Raw genomic sequence first — 18,623 nt, forward strand, 5'->3', positions numbered from 1 at the left:
GCTATGGAGATTTTAGGAAAAATTTTACCCTATTCTTAAATTTTAAAAGTAGTTGTCATAGCAACTCCTAGACACAGCATATGGTGTGTCTGGTACCTCCAAGATAACAGAGCAGATTCGTGATGAATTTTCCTTACAATATGTTGTGAACTTTTGTACTTTTTAGTATTTCAGTGGGCAGTGTTATAAAGTGATAACACTTACTATACGATCTATATATTTTAAAGCTGACTTTGAAGCATTTATTGTTTTCCAAACAGCATATATTGCTTGCATACCCTCTGTTTTCTTTATTTAAAAACTCATGACAAGCTGGTTTAAAAAATAGCAAACAAACACAAAATCATTAGAGAATAAATGTAAAGAGAGAATAAATCATATGGTAAATATCCTTCCTCATTAAAGGGAAAAGAAGAAAAATTAAAACCAGAGACTATTTTTCTTCTTATCAAATTGGTAAAATGTTGAAGAATGGTAGGATTTAAAGTTAGTCCTGCAATCCCATGCTCAGTCTGGGATTCCGAATTCAAAGCCTGTAGCGTCTTGCCATTTAGCCTCTTATTTTCATTGCTACAGGTCTATCCTGAAGAGCTTTGTCTTTCAAATATACAAAAACAATTACTTTTCTGAAGAAATCATTATTAAGAATAGTCAAACATTAGAAATAATCTTAATCCATAGCAAGAAAGAATTTAAAATTAAAAGTTATGTAAACAATCTCCTCCTGGTGAGCATTAGATTTGATGCAATGTTTTCCATTACAAATTTTACTGCTTTGGTCATGATATATTCTATTACAAATTAAGCCAACACTAAAAATTATAGTACATATGCATATATATGTATTATATATGCTCTATAGGTACTATATATATATATATATTTACAAATATTTTAAATGATTCTTAAAGAATATTGACAAAATTTAAAAATCAGTTGTACTGTTTCTGTATACTATTTACATTGAATCATAGGAATTAAAAAGAATATACTCAGCCAGGTATGGTGGCACACTCCTGTAATCCCAGCAACCAGGAGGCTGAGGCAGGTAGATTGTTCCAAGTTCAAGACAGCCTGGGCTACAAAGTGAGCCCAAGACCAGTCTGAACCACATAGTGAGACCCTGTCTCAAAAAGACCCAAAAAAAGGAATATACTCTCCTGAAAAACGAAACAGCTATAATGAACACTTCAGATTGACTATGAGTTCCCTACCTTTGAAAGAAGGTAGAATCATGACTTGCTCCAATAGAATATGGCAAAAGTAACAACTATAAGGTCTCTGTTTCCCATGATTATGTTACATCTCTGAGATTCTGCATTAGTAGACTGGAGGGAGAAAGCTTACCCTGTAGGCTTTGAAAATGTAAGTTGCCATGTAGTGAAGAACTGGAGGCAGCTCAAAGGAAATGAAGGACGTCTCTATGGTGTCAGCCAATGGTAGGAAGTGAGATACCTCATTCACACAGCTGGAGAGAAGTAAATTCTTCCAACAGCCTTAAAAGCAGACTTCCCCTAGAGAAGCCTCCAGGTGAGCACACAAGCCAGCCAAGCACTTCAATCACAGCCTGGGAAGACCCTGAAGCAGAGAGACTCTGGCTGTGCTCTACGAGGAATTCTAACCTGCAGAAACTAGGAGATAATAAGTAGATGCTATGTTTTAAGCTGTTAAATTTTTGTCTGAACGTAGTATTTTTTATAAATTTTCTTTTTATTTGCAGTTGTATAAATTTTCTAAAATGTTATAATAAGGATTTCTTTGCTTTTAAACTCAAAAGATGTTATTTTCAACAAATCATCTGGAAGCAAAAAATATGTCTGCTCTTCAATTTTTTAACTGATTTTCAATGTGGCAAAAGAATACTTTAAAAAGTGTACAATGAAAATATAGCACTAAGATTACCCAGATTTCTATTTTTTTAAGTGATCTTAACAGAATATTTTATTTAAATCATGTTAACATAGACTGTTTCTGAAGTTTTAAGCTTTCTATATTTAATAAAGCCTGCTGGGCGAGAAAAAAAAAAGAAATCATACTTTTAAATTTTTCTTTCCAATTTCGACCATGACTTAAAATGGAAAAAGTTATGTTGATTATGCCTAACTGTTCTCATTTTTAGAGACCATTATACACTTTAAATTCTCTGTTGGCATTTTAATTTCATTTTACAAAATAAAACCCAACTGACAACAGAATAAAGCAAATTCTAAGTCAACTAAATGAAAAAGTGTCACTGCAAACAGAAAAAACTTTGCAAACTGAGGCAATATTTCATATGGCTCCTGAACCTACATTTCCAAAGTTTCAACACGGAAAAAATGTGTGTGTGGAGGGGAGGTATGGACTACTGAAACTATCTCCACAACTTCCTATCTACAACACAATGTTCCTTTCAAGGGTCTACATTAACATAAATGTACTATTGTAGGAGTTCTTGTCCACCAAGATTAAAATTGCAAAAACTATTGCCTGTTTTAGGGACTTCTCAAAATTCCACTTATCTGACTCCTAAACTACTCAACTCATCTACATTTAAGGAAAGAACTTTTCTGAAAATAAGGGAGCTTAATCAAACTCCTCAAAGGACAGCTTACTCTTCAATATTTGCTTTAAAATTACCATATCATGAATTTTGCCCAAACCTAATCAACCATTTTACAAAATGTTTTAAACTCTCAAAACTTCATAAATATGCTCCTGGTAATCTTCGTTCTCAGAGATGACCTCTGCTAAAATAATGACCTATTATATTGCAGGAAACAATAAACTTCCACTTATCTGAAGGGTATCTCACTGATATTTTCAAGATGATATTTTCAAGATATTTTCATATCTCACTGATATGAACAAGGTGTATTGAACAACCTTGGGCAGTTCCATTAGTATACAATAGAGATCTGTCCACTACAGTGGCTCAAGAGGCTCCACAAGAAAACATTGTTCCTCAAAAGTTTTGAACCTGTTTTTCAGGTGTCTCCATGATGACTTAGGTAACGTAAATCCATACTGGGCTTGAACTTCCATTTCTTTTTCTTATTTTTTCCTATCCTCAAATGGTGAGTTTTACTCTTAGAAAATGAAGTACTATTTTAGGAATTCTTTATCTAATAAAGTTTGCAAAACTTCTAACATTAATAGAAACATAAATAATTACACTGCTGTTTGTTTGTCTGCTTTAATGTTTTCATTGTGTATCTATAAGAGTAAGTTCATTGGAAAAGGAGGTTATTGGGTCCGTGATAAGATAATCATTGAACTATTCTGGAAATAGAGAATTTCAAAGGTCTCCTCTTAGGCTATTATCTTTGAGACAAACTCTGCCCTGAGTCAATTATCAAACATCATGAAAATGTTCCCTAGTCTTGAGTTGTCCAAGATTCTAGATCTGGGAGAGATCTCCTCTCTAAACCTTTTCATCCACCAGCAAAGTAGGGTTTACAGTTGGGCATGGAATAGCCATTAGGCTAGAAATGCAATTTACAAAGAGTTTGAATAGGCATTCTGTCTCTCATGGGTTAGTGTCAGTCTAAATGTATGTTTTCATCCATTATTGGTTGTATTCCTGTTTCTGTGTATATATCTGAGTTACATCTCAATTCTACTTACCTTTCCAAAGCAATATAATTTCACAATGTAGAAATGACAGTGCTCACTTCACAGAGCTTTAGTATAAACAGACTTGTTCATTTGAAATCATCATAAAAAGAAAAACAAAAGTTCTAGTGGTCTACATGTTTTTATTGGTATGAAGAAGTATGTCAAAGAAATTCAGATTTTTAAACTCTTATTCTTTTTGATGAACTAAGAGATTAGCAGTGTAGTTATGTATCTAATGTACATATACATACACACATTTATATATGTTTACCAACATACATAAAATCTTTTCCTTTTTTCCTTTCCCCTATTCTAGTAGTTCTGTCCTTTTGAGCACTTTCTTAACCTTTCATTATTACAATTTTTATTGTACATTTTGAATCTTATTACTCTTTCAGTTTATGCTGTCATTGTTTGATTGGTCATGACACAGAATTTATACTATTATTTATAATGGTTGCCAAAGTGCAGGAAATCTACCCACAACTCTAAAGACATAGAATATTTAGCCAAGGGCCTGAATCCCACAGCAGTGTCCTACGTGAGTCCAGATGAAGACCCAGAGCTCATGACAATGCCTCCCACAAGTCCAACTGGAGGTCTAGAGCCCAGGAGAGGGACTCACGCCACTCTCTTTTATGGATCCATGCTGGGAGGATGCAAGGGACAGCGGTGGAAGCTAGAAAGTCTATGCCAGCATGGTGAAGGAGCTGTGCTGATAGGTTGAGGATTCTATACTGGAGCCAAGAAGTCATGCTCACAACAAAGACCAGGGCTGTCCTGAAAAGCACCACACATCCTCAGTGACACGGAGGCCCTGAGCTCCTCCAACAATAAGCACAGTCTAGTACAAGCCAGGAAGCCAGCGTGATGAGTTTGTCCTGGAGACTAAACAGTGCAAGTCTTTCCCTACAGAACCAGGAAGGGATGCTCCATGTAAGGACCAGAGCTCCCCCAAAGTGAACCACAGACACTCTCACTAAAAAGGTCCCAAGCTCCTCTGATAACAATGGTTGAACTCACGCTGGGGAAGCTAGTCATGAGGAGCTCCTCCAGGAGAACCAGTGACTCAAACAGCAACACATAGGAGAACCCATGATACCTCTCTTCTCCTTCTCCCTGTCTCTATTTATGTTGGCAAATTTCTTCAGATGTAACCCCTGTGTGCAGCACCATGCTGATTTAATTCAGCTGGCATTATGTTGACTACCAGTTTTTAATCCATAATAGATGGCAAAGCAAAAGACCCAGATTAGTCAACACAATATTAAAGGATAAGAACAAAAAGACACTATATGACTTCAAGACTTACTATCAAGCTATGAAAATTAAGACAGTGCTGTATAGATGAAGGAGCAGACAAATGTATCAATGGAACAGATTAAAGAACTCAGAAATAGCTCCATAAGAATATAATCAAGAAAATAAAATTCTTAAAAAGTCTTTTCAACAAACAATAGACAACTGTATGAGGGAAAATGTATCCAAAAACAAATCTTACATCTTTTACAAAAATAACTAAAAATTGATCAAAGATCCAAATGTAAAATGCAAAACTATATTACTCCTACAAGATAACATAGAAGAAAATCTAGATGACCTTGGGAATAGAATAACTTTTTAGATGCAATAATGAAGGTCTGATCCATGAAAGAAAAATCAATAAGCGAATTCATTTAAATTAAAAAATTTTGTTCCATGAAAGCTACTATAAAAAGAATGAAAAGACATTGCATTTAGCATCTATGGGGATCTATTTCTGAAGGTTGTAGGCATTGCTAATTCCCTATTATCTTGTTTTAAAGTTCTGTACCATTTTCATAGTTTTGTTTGGTTTTATTTTTTCTGTTTTGTCTTGTTTGATTTTATTATACCTGATGGCTTGGGCAACTATTTCAAAAATAACAAGCTATATTATGGTAGCTATTTTGGACTTACTATTATCTTGTTTTGAAGTTCTGTGTTACATTCATTGTTTTATTTTTATTGGTTCTATTCTGTTCTGTTTTGTTTGATTTTCCTATGTCTCATGGCATGGAAAGCTATTTTGAAGACAAGATGCATTATGGTAGCCATTGTTGATTTCCTATTTTGAAACCCTGTATCATCACTTACACTGTTTTGTTTTGATTGGCTTTATTCTGTTTTATTTTGTCTGGTTTTATTCTCTTTAAAAGAAAATTTTAAAAAAAAACCTAAACATTCTCACCATATAATCCACCTACTATCATCCTACTATCTACCATAAGAGTTGAAAAATTATCTTCATACAAAAACTTGGACATGAATGTCTAGGGAAGCTTTCTTCATATTTGTCAAAACTTCAACGCAGTCAAGATGTCCTCCAGAAGGTGAGTAGAATAAGTATCCTGTGGCACAGCTAAACAATACAATATTATTTAACAATAAAAAAAATGATCTATCAAGCCACAAAAGACATGAAGGAACTTTAAGTGGACATTAAGTGAAAGAAACAAATCTTAAAATGTGACATATTTTGTAATTCCAATTACATTAAATTCTTAAAAAGGCAAAACAAGGAGACAGTAAATAGATAAATAGTACCTGACAGGAGTTTGTGTAAGAATGCACAGACAGAGCACATAGGCCTTAAAAGGCAGTGAAAATAGTCTACGTGATATACAGTGAAGGATATATGTCACTATATATTTGTTCAAACCAATAGAAGATACAACTTCAAGAGTGAACCCTAAAAAAGCTTTGTATTATGGGTGATGATAATGTGACAATATAGATATATTGTGTAACAAGTGTACCTTTGGGGACGGATGTTGATAATGGGATACCATTAACAGCAGGATGTATATAGAAAATTCCTTTCAGATTTGTTCTGAACCCATAACTGTTGCAGCAGGCAGATCAGGCAACTAGGGAACAGGCAGCTTGACAGGGAGTCAGGATGACCCAGTGAAAGACAAAATGAAGCTTGAGACTGAGAGCTGACAAAAACTAGACCTCAGGATGGAAACACAGTGCCCAAAGCTAGTGCTCCAGCAGTCTAATGAACAAGGGTCTCAAGGATAAATTGGTGGGACCTTCCTGCCCAGGAATGTGATAAAAACATGGTAATAGACAGCCAGTACCATCAAGGCTCTCTTCATGCTACCTGAGTTGTTTTTATGTTTTGTTTTTTGATACAGGATTTCACTATGGAGTTCAGGCTGACCAAGAACTCACTTTGAACCCCAGGCTGGCCTCAAACTCAAACTCATAGCAATCATCCTGTCTCAATCTTCCCATGGACTATAGCCAAGACCACCGTGCCCAGTCCTAAACTGAGTTTCCATTAGACCTACTTTCCATTAAAATTTCCTGCTTGTAACCCAGAGGTTGGCCTCACCTTGGCCCTGAGTGGTTTGATGTGATGTGATCATTTTGGCATACAAAAAGCCCTAAACAAAAAGCCCCCATGGGTATCCTACCCAGTGAGCAGGAGCTTTATTTCCTTGCCTTTATGTCTTTTGTTTTCATGCCTTTATATATTTTAAATTAACTTATATGCACCCTACCTTCAGTCTCACTCTTTGTAACCATGGGACACAACTCCAGTGTTACCATGAATCCATCACACACTCTAGATTAGCTGCCTCTGAAAAAGCCTGGTAACAAAACTACTCCTAAAAATTAAAGTCTTTTAAAATGTTATTGTACTCTAATTCAGGCCTGTATGCAAAGAGAGAATAAAATCCCTGACAAGTCTAAAAATAGCTCTCAGGACAGTCCCTTGGTGGCACCAGAGGTTTTCAAGTTGATCATCACATATTTTTTTCTTTTTTCTTTTTTGGTATTAGAAATAGAACTCAGAACCTCACACTTGTCAGGAGAACACTGAAAATTATGAATTTTTTACAAAAAATTACTCTCTATGATTAAGACAAAATAGCTTACAACACCTATAACATTGTGAAAAAACTACTAAAATTTCTGAGTGTGCCCTGGGTTCCTATCTGCATCATCATCCTACTCCTGTTGCAATTCTAACAGTGAGATATTCAAGAGCCCAAACCTTTATACTCCTTGAACATCTCCAAACGTATCTTCCACACAGCCTACTAACAAGGATTTTTAATATATTCTTGCCATTGTTTGCATGCTAAAAATTATCTTAGTCACTTTCCACTTATTACTGAGACAAAATACCCAACACCCAAAGCTAAAGGGGAAACATTTATTTAGCTCACGGTAAGTACAGGCTTCATTCCATAAGCAGCTGGCTCCAAAGCAGGGTAGCTTTACAAAGAAGAACGTTTTTTGACAGCCAGAAAGTAGCAAAACAAACCAGGGAGGGAGAAGACAAGCCTCTTTCTGTTTCTTATATTATATTCAGGCTACTGGGGTTAGGACAGTGCCAAATCAATCCGTGTACTGATTTAGTAATCATCTACCTTTAATCTTAAAATGGCACCATGAATCCATCACACACTCTAGATTAGCTGCCTCTGAAAAAGCCTCATCTGTGACCACAAGGCTTTGGAGTGACATCCAGGTACAGCAATAACAAAGATACACTGAAAGACCCCAACATGGGACAAACCATTTTACCGGGACTATTATTCAAGAGTTCTGCAAAGCTCTTTACTTAGAAAATTCATGGCCCATATTAACCACAATCTTAAACAGCCAAAAGAACAAAGTATCACATTGGCATAGTTCTCATGATACTGAACTTACATGATCCATGGTATTTTCATTGGCTTTATAGCCTTGAGATCAACTTCTTCCTGAGTTCACATTCTGCTTTCACAAATTTTTAATACAATACATTGTCCCGTGAATGTAAGACTCAGCTCTAGTTCTACACATTGCAAACAGACATAACTGAATATTGCCATATGCTGTTTTATCACCCATGTATATGAACTACCCTTCTTCAACATTATTCTAAAAATATCTGCATAATATACAACTTACAGTTCTAGTGTCCTAAGACAGACACCAGAGAAGTCTTTTAATTCCAATGTAACAATTCCATTTATAACTAGGAAAACTTGGCACCTCCTCCATAGCCATATAATACAACCACAAATTGCCACGTGTAATCTATATTCCTTGGTTCTTTATTTTCCTTAGGTGCATATGTGGGGGGTTTTTAAAATTTTATTTAAGGAGAAAAAGAAAAAAAAAACAGAAAAAGGGTACAAGTTATACAGAAGTTCAGAAAAAATAAACAGTAGGAAATCACTAGTTAATAGATTACATATTGTTATCTTAGAAATAGTTGTTCAAGTTACAAAATTAAAGCATATAAAGTGGACTTTCAAACAGTGAGACTGCAAACAGTTTTGTTGAATGATCCAACAAAACTCAGAAATATGGTTATCTATCTTATACACTTAAATATATATGCAGTTATATCCTTTAGAGCACTTTCTTTTCCTTTCTTTTGTACAATGACAATTATACTTTTGGGGTTTTATTACTCCCACAGTTCTTATTACTTTTTTTTGAAGAGAGTAAAACCAAATGTGACATAACAGAACAGAGTCAGTCAAATCAAAAGGATGGACATGATAGATAATGTAAAAACAAAATACAAGGTGATCAACAATGGTTACCATCCTGCCTCTTGCTATCTTAAAAAAGAATTGCCTATATCATCAGTTATAATAAAATTGAACAAAACAGTAAATTATAAAACCAAAACATTGGACACATTACAGGACTTTAAAAGAAGATAATAGTCAACCAGAATGGACATCATAATGAATCTTATTGTCTTCACAGTTGTTGCCTATACTTTCGAACTTGGTACTATCAAGCAAAGCAGAGTAGAGAAAGATCAGTCAAAACAAGATGGTGAGGGGCTGGAGATTTAGCTCAGTGGCATAAACACCTGCCTTACAAGCAGGCAGTCGTGAGTTTGATCTCTGGTACCGATAAAAAATGAAAAAGACCAAAAAAAAAAAAAAAAACAAGATGGTGAGGGCTATACAGGGTTTCATAGGAAATCAAAGTGGGTTACTATAATATATCTTGCTATTTTTTATTTTTTTCCCTTAATTAAAAAGATAAAAATTTAAAAAGTAAATAATTTAAAAAGGGGGATTGAGATAAAATAGGACATAACAACAAAACAGCACAGGTCAAAACATAACCATTTAAGCAAAATAATGTTTCACCAAAAGATACCCTGACATAAAAGGAGTTACCATAGTGTCTCTTTCCTTGAAATCTTTGAGTATAACTTCATATGCTGTAGCACCAAACATATCAAGACAATGTAAAACCATTCAAGAGAATGACAGTATTATAGGGTATTTAGAACCAACTATCAGAAAATGAACAATGGTTTCTGTATAATCTCCTTGTCTATAAAAGTTTTTGCTTATATTATCACATATAATAAAATCCAATAAGATACAACCTTTTAAGACCGATGGAGACAGAAGAATAAAAGCTTGATGGAACTTCAAAATAAGATGATACTAAATTAGCACTAGCTATTATGATGTCTTGTTTTCTCTAAAATAGCTGTTCCTACCATCCAACCTTCTCTGCCTCATTTCTGTTGAGATTTTTTTCTGTTGTTTGTTGTCAGTTTGTCTTCTTCATTTCGCTTTCTGCTACATTCATTGTGGCCTCTCTGCCATTATTTCTGGAATCTTGGTATTTTTCTTTTTTAGAATATCCTGCAGTATTCTCTGTAAAGTTGAATTGGTGGTTGCAAATTCCCCTAGTTCCTCTTTATCCTGGAAGCACCTTGTTTTTCCATCAATTTCTAGGGACAGTTGTGCAGGATATATCAATCTTAGCTGGAGGTTATTATCTTTCAAAGCTTGAATTATTCCCCCCACGCTCTTCATGATTTGATGGTTTGTGTCAAGAAGTCTGCTGTAATTCTGATGGGTGCTCCCTTGTAAGTGATCTGTTTCTTGTTTCTGATGGCTTTTAATATTCTGTTCTTATATTGGATTTCTGGAATTTTGATTATTATATGCCTGGGTGTAGCTCTGTTTGGGTTGTAGGTGGCTGGAGTCCTGTATGCCTCATATATCTGAGTATCTTTACCATTTGCTAAATTAGGGAAATTCTCTTGGATCATTTCTGTGAATAGCTTTTGTAGTCCATTTGTTTGTGTCCCCACTTCTCTTATGTTCTTAATTCTTAAGTTATAGATCCTCTTATCACCTTCTAGCCTTTGTATTGTTGCTGTTTGTTTTCTTGTTATTTTTAAGAAGTTTTTCATTTCATGCTCCCACATTACAAATCTGCCCTCCAGTTCAGATAATCTGTCCTTAGTTTCTTTCAAGCTATTATGCCAGCTTTTGATAGAGTTTTTAGTTTCCTGGTAATCTCTTTGAACCTGCTTCACCTATTCTATATTTTCTCTATTTTCTCCATCAAACAATTCTCCCTTTTTTTTCTGTTCTTCCATTCCACTGTCTGGTTTTTTGGGGGGTGGTACTTAGCATTTCTCTAATTATTCTACTTATATCTTGCTTTATTTCGTTAAATACTTCACCTTTGAACTCATCTATGAGGTTCCAGAGATATTGCTTTACATCTATTGGTGCCGTGTCTGATATTGCATGTTTTCTGTCCTTTGCATTTACCTTTTCTGGATCAATGTTCTCAGGATTGGGAACTGAGGACCCTTTCTTGTTGCTCCCTCTTCCCATACTGTTTGTTCCTTCCATACAAGTGAATATAGGAGGCCCAGTTTTTTTTTTTTTTCTCTTTGTCTGTTACAGTTTGTTAGAATTGTGCAGGCTGGGTGTCCCCACCCACTGCAGTGTACTAGGGAGACACAGACCTGGGCAGCCTCTGCTGGGCCCGCCCCTCCAGGTCAACCTACCGAAGGCTTCACTGCTAGAGTGCACCTCCAGGCGCTGGGACCTGGTTTGGGCTAGCCTACTGGGTATTAGTCAGTGGCATCACCCAGGCCAAGTGCTCTGCACCAATCCTGCTTGAGAGGAGAATATGCGACTAAAGTCACTGCAGCGTCCTGTTCCAGCTAGTCTGCCTGGTCCCAGTATGTCCTTTGCTGGAGCCCCCTGCTCTATGGAAGGGTCCCCGTTTTGCTCACTCACCACAGGTCAATGCAGAGCTCCCTGCCAGTCCCACTCTCAACTCCGTTCATCGATTCCCACTCTCAGAGCTTTCGCGCATCTCTTTCTCTGCTGTGCTGATTTGGACACAGCAGCGGCAGCAGGAAATTCAAATCGCAGCTTCCAGTGGTGCGTTTTCCAGCTTCCACGCTGAGATTTTATCTGTTCCTGTTTTAGCACCGGGATTGCATTTCCAGTTAGTTTCTCTCAGCTTAGTTCATTCCAGGGTCAGAATGGTATATCTCCCCTTGCTTAGGACTCCTCACACCACACCATTCCTGGATTCTAAGCAGGCTATCTCAGAGAGCCTCTGTAGCTGCTGCTATCTATCTGCCATGTTCTCCCAGAAGTCAATAACACTTTCATATTTGCTTCATTTTTCTCAGACTTCAAAATTCTATGGCTGTTCTCACAAACCTAGTCTGTAGCAGGGGTGCCAACTAAATAAGTATGTTCAGAAATTATTTTGCACTGTTCTGTATAATACACAGGAGTTCATCAGGTGTTTGGGAAGCCTTTCTCCACTGAGGCACATCATTACACATCTCTGAATTCTCAGGACTTTGCCACTACCATTCTGTGGCTAGACGGTCTCCCAGGTTCTTTGGTAATCAGGCCACAAGACATTGAAAGCACTAAATCCATATGTTGAGGTTTTTAGACTATCTTTAAATTGCCTACAAAGCCTCTATTTAAAGTTGTCTTCTGCATGCTTACTCACCTGGTTCCAACATACTTATAAACTAGCTCAGCACACAGTCACGCTGACTTAGATTTGTGTTAAAATTTTCTTTGGAAGCTAACCAGCTGCCTTTGACAACAGTTCCTTATAATAAACTGTTGATTTTCTGAATCACTAATACCATAGGCCAAGAAACCCAGAAATCAAAAGTATTACATGAAAGGAAGGCTCTTATCTTCACCATATACTTGAGGACCTTTTCTGATAGCTAAATTTTATAACTAAATTGAAAAATATAGAACACAAAAGAGAAATAGAATAAGTTATTTGAAGGTACTCTCTCATAGACCTTCCAAGACACACTAGACAACTTTAAATTCTTTTCCTTTAGATAGATCTAATGCATTTAATATACATATTTATTGCCATTCTCAATGAGTTGTACCAATATTATAAAATACTATTTAAGATAACATATGTGTAATTTGGCTAAAAATATTATGGCCCCCAAGGATTTACAGAGTTCAAAAGAGAATGTACTTAATACAGGAAGAATAATTTATAGGATTATTCACCCCCAAAAACAAATGTAAAACAGTGCAGTGATCTGTCCACACACTAAAATCCAGCTGAGATCCTGGATCTCATGTTAATGTCCTTCACAAGTCCACCTGAAAACCTAGAGTCCGTGGCAATATCCTCCACAAGCACAGCTTGGGGACCTAGAGCCCACAACAATGTCTGGATCAAGGATCTACACTGGGAAAGTCCAAAGGTCAATGGTGGAAGCTAGAAAGTCTGCACCAAGAGCATGAAGGATCTGTGCCAGCAGGCTGAGGGACCTGCACTGGAGCTAGGAAGCTACAATCAACACAAGGACCAGAGTTCTCCCACAAAAAGAACTACAGCCATCCTCATCAACAGCAAGGACCTGAGCTCATCCAACAATGAGAACAGCTGAGTTCCATCAGGAAAGCCAGCATGACAAGCTTCTCCAGGAGAATCAACAGCACACCATTTCCCCTCCAGTTCTCCTTTTATGCTTTTGGCAACAATCCTCAGGTGGGCCTTCTACCCCAGAACCATGCTTATTTAGTTCAGCTGGGTGTTACAAGCTGACCATTAGTTAATCACCACAACTAGTGTTGGATATACTACATAAATGCCCATTGACTGGCAAAGTAGACAGGGTCTAAGTATTTTAATAAAACAATGACTGTTCTCAGGAGAGTTCCTGTTATCATCCAAGGCCTAAAGAAATAATAAGTAATCCAAGAAATATAAAAAGCTTAAGAACTAAAACTCTAATCATTGAAAAAGATTTCTTTTTTCAAACTTCTTTACTTCATGCTCTAGAAGAAGTTCATAAAATACTCCCATAGCTCAGAGAAGAAGGGAGTTAAACACAGTACGCACCAAAGCTTTCAAATTCCTCCCCTGAAAGGATCATGAAATTGATCAGACAGTAGAATCACTTTAGATACAACATTGGCTGCTCCAGGTGTTTTATGAGGAAGAATGTTAATATCATCTTTGGGGTCTTTACTACCTATTACTGAAAGATACATAAGTTAGAATTTTCAAACTACAAAATCAGATAATATGTATGATAATCCTACATATGCTGGCTAATCCAGCCACTTTTTCTTGGTTGAAAAAATGGCTAATCTTTAGTATTATCCTTTCCTTAGTATCTATTTCTCAATCCTCACATAATGATTAATTGCCTAGTTTTTACTTCTTCTGTGTACTAGCCGTTCTATCAAATGACCTATTGAATGATCATCCCACAAAGAAGACCAGGAAAATATGACACTGCTACAAGTGAAAAAAGCCACTTTTAAAAACTATATATAACAATTCTCACAATAATAAGGATCACAGATGTTAACAGACTCTTCTGCTCAAGCTAAAGAATAACCGTAAGAGAAGGAGAGGGGAGCTAGTGCTAAAACCTTACACCCTAACAGCTTACTGTCTGCTTAATTTGACTGTTACTTGAGAGATTCTTTCAGAGGAAGATAAAATTGCAAATACCGTAATTCAAAAAGTAGATTTCCCAACTTATCTTCATTGAAGTAAATACCCTCTTTCAGGGCAGTAAATAATATAATGACCATGATGAGTCACTTCAAAAACTCACTTCACTATATCTACTAATCAAAAACTATGATATAATTGCCCAGTCTTCTGACTAAGCCTCCATGTTGGAAAGACCTATTTTGAGTCAGGTCATAAGACCTCAGAAATATCTACTTTCTCTTTCCATCCTTCAAAATGATACTAAGTCTCTGTTACTCATCTCTTACTCAATGAGTCTTAAATGTAGTAGACTATTTGGTGGCATTTTGAAAGAGGAACTATAGAGGTATCTTGAACTTCAGCAGCTTGCTTTAGCAAAATAGACATGGACAACACTGCTACAGGAGCAGACCCTGATCCAAGTCTGGGCATTGAAGTTCCAAAGTTTGTGCATTAAAAATAGATGTGTATATAATTCAATCATCAGCTAAAATTAAAATTTTCTTTTTTAAAAAAGAACCCACTAGAACTGAATCAATATAACAAGTGGCCTACTAATGATATAAATAGCACAGTAGTAGTGATTTTAGCAAAAATCATTCTAGATAGGATGTCAGGTTTCCTTACCCATAAGCCAGTTCTTGTACTTAGTACAGGAAAGTAAGTGGATGAATATATAAACAGCCACAATGATATAAGCCTTACTAGTAACAACAATAATGCTTCATGGTCCTAAAGAGAAAGTATATTAAAATAGAATTTCCACTTTTTATAAGATGTCATTTGCAAATGTTTTCTTGGAATATAGAAAGAAATCTTTACTTGTTTGTTTTATAGTTGGACCAAAAGCTTCCTTTTCCTCTCTAGAGAATAAACTACACAGAATTCAAGTATTTAAAAAACTACATAAACAAGGACAGATAAGAAAGCTAGCAAAAAATAAGAGGAATATGAGAAATGCCTTAGACTGAAGGCATTTGAGAACTGGGTATGGAGAGCTAATTGTAGCCTAGGGTAAGAGTGGTGAGGAAACCCTGAAAATACCTGAAAGGTTAGTATTAGATAAGCCAGGGGAAAGGACATATCCTAGAACTAACTCACTGAATACTCTTTTTTTTTTAATTTTATTTAAGGAGAAATAAAAGCAGAGAAAGGATACAAGTTATAAGATTTACAGAAAAAAAAATAAACAGTAGAAAATCACTAGTTAATGGATTACATATTGTCATCCTAGAAATAATTGTTCAAGTCACAAAATTAAAGCTTGTAAAGTGGACATTCCAACAGTGAGACTGCAAACAGTTCTGTTCAATGATCCAATAAAACTCAGTGATATCATGTTCTATCTTATCTTATACACTTACATATACATGCAGTTATATCGTGTAGAGAACTTTCTTTTCCTTTCTTTTGTACAATGACAATTACATATTTTGGGTTTTGTTGCTCCCCCAGTTCTTATTACTTTTTTGGAAGGGAGTAGAATCAAATGTGACCTAACAGAACAGAGTCAATCAAATCAAAAGGGTGGACATAATAGATAATGTAAAAGCATAATACAAGGTAATCAATAATGGGTACCATAATGCCTCCTGCTATCTCTAATAGAATTGCTTATATCATCAGTCACAATAAAATTGAACAAAACAGTAAAGAACAAAACTGACAAAACCAAAACATTGGAGACATTATAGGTCTTCAAAAGTAGATAAAAGTCATCGAGAATGGGCGTCATAATGAATCTCACTATGTTCACAGCTGTGGCCTAAACTTTCGAACCTGGTACTATCAAGCAAAACAGAATAGGGGGACATCAGTCAAAAACAAGATGGTGAGAGTAATACAGGACTTTAAATCAAGATAATGGAAAGTCAAAGTGGGTTACTATAATATATCCTGCTATTTTTTATTTATTTTTCCTTTAATTAAAAGGATAAAAATAAAAAAGTAAATAATGAAGTGGAGATTGAGATAAAAGAGGACATAACAGCAAAACAGCGCAGATCAAAACATAGCCATTTAAGCAGAATAGTGTTTAACCACAAGATAATCCTGACATAAAAGTAGTTACTATATTGTCTCTTTCCTTGAAATCTTTGAGTATAACTTTGTATACTGTAGCATCAAATATATCAAAACAATGTAAAACCATTTAAGAGAATGACAGCATTACAGGGTATTTAGAATCAACTAACAGAAAATGAACAATGGTTTCTGTATAATCTCCTTGTCTTTAAAAGTTTTTGCTTATACTATCGTACATAATAAAATCCAATAAGATACAACCTGTTTAGACAAATGGAGACAGAAGAACAAAAGCTTGATGAGACTTCAAAACAAGATGATACTAAATCAGTATTACCTATTAAGATGTCATTTTCTCCAAAATAGCTGTTCCTATCATCCAATCTTCTCTGCCTCTTTTCTGTTGAGCTCTTTTTCTGTCATTAGTTGTCAGTTTGTCTTCTTCATTTTGTTTTCTGCTCCATTCATTGTGGCCTCTCTGCCACTATTTCTGGATTCTTTGTATTTTTCTTTTTTAGAATATCCTGCAGTATTCTCTGTAGAGTTGAATTGGTGGTTGCAAATTCCCCTAGTTCCTCTTTATCCTGGAAGCACCTTGTTTTTCCATCAATTTCCAGGGATAGTTGTGTAGGATATATCAATCTTGGCTGGAGATTATTATCTTTCAAAGCTTGAATTATTTCCCCCCACAATCTTCGTGATTTGATGGTTTGTGCAGAGAAATCTGCTGTAATTCTGATGGGCGTTCCCTTGTAAGTGGTCTGTTTCTTGTCTCTGACAGCTTTTAATATTCTGTTCTTGTATTGAATTTCTGGAATTTTTATTATTATATGCCTGGGTGTTGCTCTGTTTGGGTTGTAGGTGGCTGGGGTCCTGTATGCCTCATACATCTGAGTATCTTTACCTTTTACTAAATTAGGAAAATTCTCCTGGATTATTTCTGTGAGTAGCTTTTGTAGCTCATTTGTTTGTGTCCCTAATTCTTCTTTTATGTTCTTAATTCTTAAGTTATGGATCCTCTTATCATCTTCTAGTCTTTGCATTATTGCTGTTTGTTTCTTTGTTGCTTTTAAGAAGTTTTTCATTTCATTTTCCCATTTTACAAATCTGCCCTCCAGTTCAGATAGTCTGTCCTTAGTTTCTTTCAAGCTGTTATGCCAGTTTTTGATAGAGTTTTTAGTTTCCTGGTAGTCTCTTTGAACCTGCTTCACGTATTCTATGCTTTCTCTATTTTCTCCATCAAACAATTCTCCCCTCTTTTTCTGTTCTTCCATTCCACCATCTGTTTTTTCTTGGGTGGTGCTTAGCATTTCTCTAACTATTCTGCTTATTTCTAGCTTCAGGTCATTAATAACTTCATTCCTGAACTGATCTACGAGGCTCTCTAGATGGCGCTTTATGTCTATTGGTGTGGTGTCCGCTATTGCCTGTTTCTCAGGATTGGGGGCCGAGGAGCCTTTCTTGTTGCTGCCTCTTCCCATATTCTTTGTTCCTTATATATGCAAGCTTATATAGAAGGCCCAGCTTCCCTCCCTGTCAGCCACAGCCTGATCGAATTGCACTGGCTAGGTGTTCCCGCCCACTGCAGCACACCAGGAAATTCCAGACCAGGCAGCCTACGTGGGGCCCGCCTCTCCAGGCCACCCTCAGGCTCTGGGATCTGGGTTGGGCTAGCCTACTGGGTCTCTGCCAGCAGCGTCATGTAGGCTAGGCACTTCTCACCAATCCTGCTTGAGAAGGGGATACATGGCTGAAGTCGCTGCAGCGCCCCGCTCCTGCACGTCTGCCCAGTCCCAGAATGTCCTCTGTTGGAGTCTCCTGGACCATGGCAGAGTCCCAGTTTTCCCTCACTCACGGGAGGTGGATGCACGGCTCCCCGCCCGTCCTGTTTTCAACTCCGTTTGCCTATTCCCATTCTCAGAGCTTCTGCGCGTCTCTCTCCCTGCCGAACTGATGTAGACACAGCCGTGGCGGCGGGAAACCCAAATCACGGCTTCCAATGGCGGGGGCTCCAGCTTCCACGCTGAGGCTTTATCCGTTCCTGTTATCACACCAGGATTGCATTCCCAGTTGGTTTCTCTCAGCCCAGTTCATTCTTGAGTCAGCAGGGCATATCTCCACTTGCTTATGATTCCTTACTCTGCACCATTCCTGAATTCTAAGGTGGGTGTTTCAGAGAGCCTCCGTAGCTGCTGCTATCTGTCTGCCATGTTCTCCCGGAAGTCCCA

This window comes from Cavia porcellus, unplaced genomic scaffold, assembly GCF_034190915.1.
Source record: "Cavia porcellus strain 051 isolate PalLab524CR breed Dunkin Hartley unplaced genomic scaffold, mCavPor4.1 scaffold_1, whole genome shotgun sequence".
Classification (NCBI taxonomy): domain Eukaryota; kingdom Metazoa; phylum Chordata; class Mammalia; order Rodentia; family Caviidae; genus Cavia; species Cavia porcellus.